Below are 7,633 nucleotides of genomic sequence, written 5' to 3' on the forward strand. Positions count from 1 at the left end.
TAAACCGACATGGAATTACTAAGTTTATTGAGTTCTGTACATAATTGACCCTTCTTTCCCCATATGTACTTTTTTCTTTTATCCTCTAATCTGTTATCACTGAAATTGTCTGAATTCAAATGAAATTACCGAAGGTCTTAAGACCCATATTTCAATATGAATTACTTCATTTATCCATTCATCTTTCCCCCTCGCCCCCCTGGTCGGTGGTGATATTTGCACCGTGGTCGGTATTTTTGAGCCTGCGAATGACTCACTCAGGTTGAGGGATGGATGCTCTTTCAAATCCAGCTCAGCAACGTTGGCTGTGATCGCCTCTCACTCAAAGGCTCCTAGAAACCGCGAATATTGCTATATATATTTGTGCTGTTGTGCGGGGGGTGGGGCGCCGGAGGATGCCCGTTTGGATAGATTGCTTGCTAGTATTTGTAAGTATTAGGCTTTACGGGCTGCTGAAAAGCAAGAACCCGTGCCAGCATAAGGCTGGCTTAATCTTTCTGCTGCTAAGTGTTAGTGTTGGTTTATAATGGCGGACCAGTGGCCTCTCTCTCTCTCTCTCTCTCTCTCTCTCTCTCTCTCTCTCTCTCTCTCTCCAAAGTATCTATTTTTAATCAACTCTCTCTTTAATACAGATAAAGCAATATGTATTATATGAAAGATTATTATTAGTCTAATATTAGTAAGTCTCTTAACGCCTTTCAAATACCTGCACATACATCTTAATATATTGTAGGAAGCCCACTAAAATTTGGACAAAATTGAAAGTTTGTATTTTAGTGGGCTTCCTACAACATAATATTTTAGTACACGGATACAGTGTTTATAACTTTGCTAAATCTATTTATCACATCATACATTTGTTACGAAAACTATTGCCGACCAAGACTTGTCTTTCTTCACGCTTCCTACGTCTATCTAGTCCCAGATGTGCGAGATTTCAGTTCATTAAAAATTCTAAATGAGGAAAGAAGAAAAAAGTCCCAATAAAAAATTCCCATATCGCCTCTTAACTTGATAAGGTTAACGATGTTAAAAGTTCCTAATTAATTTACTTAAGGTCCTATCTGTCTCTCGCCTCGAACACACCCCCCATACACCCCCCACCCCCGCCTCTCTCTCTCTCTCTCTCTCTCTCTCTTCTCTCTCTCAGATCTTTCAAGGCCCAACGAGCGATGGGAAAGTATGTTTGTCTTCATAAAAATACCAGTATGCTACGGTTGACTCCAGGAGGTATTTATGGTACTGGTTGTTAGTCGACTGTGGTTGCTCACAGCTTAGCTTGGGGTGGAGAGAGGGAAAGAGACAGAAATAAATGTCATAATTATAACTAACAACTAGATTACCCGGACAAGATCGACCTCACGCTGTCAGGGTAACACCAGTCATTAATTCTCTCTCTCTCTCTCTCTCTCTCTCTCTCTCTCTCTCTCTCTCTCTCTCTTTTCCGCGATTTCCCCTTGCCATTGTCCCCAAGTAGATTCTCTCCGAAAATCACATTTATTTCTACTTCAGTTTTCATAGAAAAAATGCGCCTTTGAAGAGGGAGAAAGGGCGTTTGATTTTTAAATTTAAATTTGTTATTGTCTATAATAACAATACATCTTAATTTTTAATTGATTTTCTTGAGGTTGACCTAATTGCAGTGATTTATCGTAGAGGGAATTTCACTGATTACTCTTGAAGCTTTTATTCACAGCTTATCAAACGTTAGTCTTTGTAACTGTAAGAAGCTAATAATAATAATAATAATAATAATAATAATATAATAATAATAATAATAATAATAATAATAAATAGTGTACTTAGGAAGCAGACCCTCTCTCAAGCATACTTTATTAAGTAATGCTACTCAGCAGCATTACAACTTTGTAGAGATTCTTCTATATTTTGCGAATAGCGGCTTTTCAGTGCTACTTAAAACAGGCTAGTACAGATAAACTAGTTTATCTGTAAAATTCAAATATATACACCTATTTTGACCCTGTATTTTACCATGACCTCTATAGGCGCTCTACTAGCCTGTTTAAGTAGCACTGAAAAAGCCGCTATTAGCAAAATAGAGAAGAATCTCTTACAAGTGTAATGCTGCTGAAGTAGCCATTAACTTTTTAATAAAATAATAATAATAATAATAATAATAATAAATAATAATAATAATATAATAATAATAATAATAATAATATAATGATAATAAAAATGATAATAATAATAATAATAATAATAATAATAATAATATAAAATAATATAATAAAACTAGGATATAGTGGATCAAGGCCACAATGGTAGTTGTAGCAGAATAATAAAATATTGTTTTATTTATTTTGTGTATTCGGTGTATCAGGCGTCATGATGGCCTGCACTCGTCTTGTCTCTTCAATGATTCTTAGAATCATGATTATAAGAATTCTTGATTATGGAAGTTAAGCATAATAATAAAATTACAAAACTAAATAAACAGATGATTGCCTTTACTCTGTTCACTTTAAGGCAGCAAAAATGATCATCTTCAGAATAATTATGATGTGAAGAAATGATGCTATCAGTGGCTCGTCGTCCATCACCTCTGTAATCTTGACTGAACCTTTCCCTTCGTCTTATTTCATCATTCCTCATCTCTCAAGCAGCAGTATTCCCATTAATCCAAACCTCAGCAGTCTCATCTCTGTCTCTCAAGCTTTACTTCCTCTTTTCTTCTTAGAACCCATGTTTTTCTTATCCAAAACGTTAATACTGGTTTTATCACTGTGTTGTACATAAGCTAAAAGTCAAGATATATCAGTGGTAACTGTTACATATGCCAATTCCTTACGTCCCTGATACATTATTTTGCTTCAAAGAAATTTTTTTTATTGTTGTTTGCATACGAAAGTCGCGTTTCCCTTTATTGGACCCAAAAACTAAAAATCTTATGAAATTAACTGACCATCAGGAGCACTACTTTTTTTCTTTCTTCATCGAATGAAATTCAGAAAAAATGACGGCCGTAAATTTCCTCCGTTTCAAGACGATGATATTCTGCCCTTATGAATTGCACGCTGCTTTAAGCCAGCTATTTTATTGCCGTATTTTCAAGACTTCTGAGTTTTGACCTCCATTATTACTGCTCTCTTTTCGTAGATTTTCGTTGTTAATCGCTGCTGAAAGACTTAAGTTAAAAATGCTATAGTAGATTCACATCAACCGTGCATCTAATGGTCTAGGCCAGTTCTTACGACGCACCTGATTGGCTGTTGATAAGCCATCACAGGGTGGAAAATTCAGTCTCTCTGAGAGTTCACAGAGGCAGGATGTTTGTTCCACCTCTCCTAAGGGGATACTTTTGTTGAAAGACGTATCCCTCATGAGAGAGACTTGAGAGTTTCCAGCCCTGTGATTGGCTTCTGAATAGCCCATCAGGAATGTCGTAAGGACTGGCCTAGACATTAGATCCACGGTTTGATGGGAGTCTACTGTAGTATTTTGCTTGTTTTTTATTTTTTTTCTCTTCAGGATTAGCATTTGGGTTGAGATTATTAACTACTATTTTGAGTGTTTTTTTTTTTTATATAGAATATCTGGTCTACCCATTGTATACAGAATGTACTGTATTCCTTATAAGTACAAACGAGTCTTCAGGATATCCCATTTTTTCAGTGGTGAATGTATTTTAAGAAACTTTCTTAGCATAATAATGCCTATTGACATTATTTTTGTATTCTTAAATATGAGCTGCTGCTTTTTCTTTTAAATATTATTTTATTGTACCTCATTTCATATTCTTGGTAAATGCTTACACCTATGGGTATTGACGCAGAGTAATTATTGCATTCGTAAATCGTTTACTATAAAGGCATTCCATATTTCCCTTCATTAAGCTTACGCACTGAGAACCTCTCCCTCCACATTGCAGCCGTTGGAAAAAAAGGATCAAGGAATGAGAAAAAATATGAGAATGATTTATGAGAGAACACCTGTTTTACTACTGACTTCAACCTCAACTCCCGCCCCCCCCCCCCTCCCCCCCCCCCGACCCCCCCCCCCCCCCCCCCCCCCACCCCCCCCCCCCGCCCCCCCCCCCCCCCCCTCCCCCACACACGCCACCCACACTGCACTGTTTTTTTTTCGGGATGTTAAAAACCAAATCACACCCATCACTCCCTCCTGTTGCCAAATCTTACTACCTTCCTTTTGCAATCATATATTACTGCCCCCCCCCCCCCCCTCTCTCTCTCTCTCTCTCTTTCTCTCTCTCTCTCTCAGTTCACTTCTCATTTTCCATCCTTTGCTTCTTCCAGCCTCACCTGCCTTTTCCACGCCTTCCCGGCTCCCTTCCTCCTATTTCATTCGTGGTCTTCGAAGTCTTTCACGAAAAAATCTCCGAAAAAATGCGAGGACCCTAAAATGGCAGACGGAGCTCTGAGGAGGAGGAGGAGGAGGAGGTAGGACGAGAAGGAGGATTTTCTCTACCCTTTTTTATATGGCAGTCATTTCAAAATCACTTTTCGGGGGTTTTGTATGAATTCCATAATTAGAATTGTCATTATTCCTCCTTACCTATCTGGGCCTAATACATATGATGTAAATTGCCAACCTTTGTTTATAAGTCGTATGATTGGCACGTGATTTCTAAATCTTGGAAGATTATTTACCCGTCAAAATTCATTCAGTTAGGATTGAACTCGTGCCTGTTGCATCCACATCACCCTCATGCATTTCAGTACTACACGTCGTAAGCTCCTCGTTGGACGAGTGGTTTTTGTGCTCGGCTACCAACCCGGTGGTCCTAAGTTCGATTCTCGGGTCGGCCAACCCGGAATCAGAGAAATTTATTTCTAGTGATAGAAATTCATTTCTCGATGTAATGTGGTTCGGATCCCACAATAAGCTGTAGGTCCCATTGCTAGGTGACCACTGGTTCCTAGCCTCGTGTAAATATTCTAATCTTAATCGGGCCAGCCCTAGGAGAGCTGTTCCATCAGCTCAGTGGTCTGGGTTGAACTAAAGAATATACTTAAGTACACGTCGTGAAGGAACTCATCCGAAGTTGCCATATGAATCTTTCATATCGCATAGATATTTATCCCTTGACATTTTTCTCTCTAAGTTTTGCCTTCTTCCTCGAGCAAAGTCAAGTTCCTCATCGGACTTGTGGGTTATGTGCTCGCAGCAATGCCAGGAACGGCGCCGTAACGGTCCCTCATGAAGGCGAAATAGGGTCAGTGGACGGGCGGCTCAAAGCCCAATAATGGTTCCCGTTAATCTCTTCGGGATTCTTGCGACGTTATGGTACATGACGGGGCAAAATGGCATCGTGCAGAGGTTTCTGGGGCGCGGACGGTGTAGGAGCCCTCGGTTAAATGGCGTTTATGGGCAGTTGAGATCTTTCTTTCGGTTCTGAAGCTTGGGTGATGAATCAGAGGAAGTTAGGGAGCCGGGATCTTGTTCTCTCTTAGAGACGAAACGTCTAATGGAGATGTTAAAAGCTCGAACTTTAGTCTTTCATAATAGTGAACATTCTCTTACTTAGAGCTTTAAAATCTTGAGATACGAATGCTAATCTTGCAGAAAAGTGGTGCTTTTCATCTGTTGTGTGATTGAATTATTTTTGGTCTCCATTACACTTGATTTTAAATGTGATATTTAGTTCCGAGTGTTTCTTAATAGTCTGTGATTTACGGTAAGTTTTTATGTTATATATGTTTTATATTCGTATAAGATTAATATATATTGCCTTGCACGTAATCTATTAATAGAATTGAAACAAATTCGTGAACTAAACGCCATAATATTTTGCAAAGTGATTGTATATGGCTGATTATTTATTTTTTATTATTATTCTAACCGAGGGAAAAAATATCTATTTGTATCTTGGGGTTTTTTGGTTACTAATTTTTGTGAAATAAAAATTCTTAGACCGCTCAAATTGATGTCATTAAATCGTAAATTAATTTGCTTTTCGGGGGATTTGAGAGAAAATAAGTTACTTTTCTTGATTACGTTCAAGGCTCCTTCATTGACGAAAATGCTAAGAAAACATGAAAAGTTTTCATATTTCATTTCGCAGATGTAATGAATAAGGAAAAAAAAATCCAAATGCCGACGTCAATAGAAAAATTTAAGAAAACCAAGACCAAATTTGTTTTCCATTTTTAGTTGACATTCCACAGTTTATCTCGTATTTACACATCTCCGGGAATCGAGTCTCTTCGCCTCGGTTGGGGGATCCATCCAATGAAGACGCGACAAAAAAAGAAAAAAAAGGAGAAAAAAAGAAAAAGTCCCGAACCGCCTTTTTAACTCGATAAGGTGAAACGAAGTTAAAAGTTTTTAATTAATGTACGCAGGGTCTTATCTGGGACTTTCCACCTCGTTTACGCTCTCTCTCTCTCTCTCTCTCTCTCTCTCTCTCTCTCTCTCTCTCTCTCTCTCCTTGTTACTGCCATATATTTTCTATAGGAGTATTTATGTCTATTGATGAAATATGTTTTTGGATAAACTCGAAAAACTCCGCTCGATGTGTCCATCGTACAATATTTTCGTGTGTGTGTGTGTGCGTGCATGCTGTTGTCTGTGTATACCTGTACGGATATCTGACTACATTTATTCCAATAATACCAGTGACCATAATCGTGACAAGTTACTTCCATATATAACTGCAAATACGAGAGACGGATCTGCAATATCCACCCAGACATTCTCGTTATGGAACCCTTAATATTTCTGCCCAGTTGTGTTACCCACAAAAAAGAAATTTATATATAACTTTTTTATGCGTGTATAATCATCGTGTTTGGGACGACGCGTAACTTTATGTATTCGTGATGGAGTCTGTGATTTCAGTCTCTTTTATTTCGCGAGTTGTGAACTCCACCATGACGCATATGATTTTTTTTTTTTTTTTAGTCCTTTTCCTCGCCATTAACTTGATCTTTTTCCGTGATGGATGGGGTTTCTTTTGTGCTGTCGAGGGATGAAAAAAGAGTTTTCTGGAAATAATACAAGTCCTTATAATTTTATCACATAATTTGAGTCGTATAATATATGTATATTTATTTCTATTATAAGCAGGGGTAACTTTAGGTTGACGTATGTGGAGATACAGGAGGGATGATAAATTATAGAATATTTATCGTTGATTTTTTTTTCGTTTTTATATTTCTAAACGAATTCTGTTACTTATATGAACAGTTTCCATAACCGGAATTTTTAGAAATGTCGAAAAATCACTTTATTCTGTTGATTTGATAGTTTGTGTGGGGGTTTAATTCAAACTCGATATTATATGTTAAAATGCCAAATTCTGATTGTTTGTTTACTAATTAAACAAACTGACAATAATTTAGTTCTTTCAAGAAGGAAGGCGATGTAAATATAAACTTGAATTAACCGAACCTATCAAGGTATAATTAGATTTTCCTTTGGTACTATTAATGACATTTTGCATTGTTGATTTCCTTAATCATTGAACTTACATCTACTTGATCTTTGCCTTAGTCATTCTCTTGTCAAATGGAAACCGTCCCCCCCCCTTTCTCTCTCTCTCTCTCTCTCTCTCTCTCTCTCTCTCTCTCTCTCTCTCTCTCTCTCTCTCTCTCTCTCTCTCTTATTATATATATATATATATATATATATATATATATATATATATATATAT

Source organism: Macrobrachium nipponense, chromosome 26, assembly GCF_015104395.2.
Source record: "Macrobrachium nipponense isolate FS-2020 chromosome 26, ASM1510439v2, whole genome shotgun sequence".
NCBI classification, from domain to species: Eukaryota; Metazoa; Arthropoda; class Malacostraca; order Decapoda; family Palaemonidae; genus Macrobrachium; species Macrobrachium nipponense.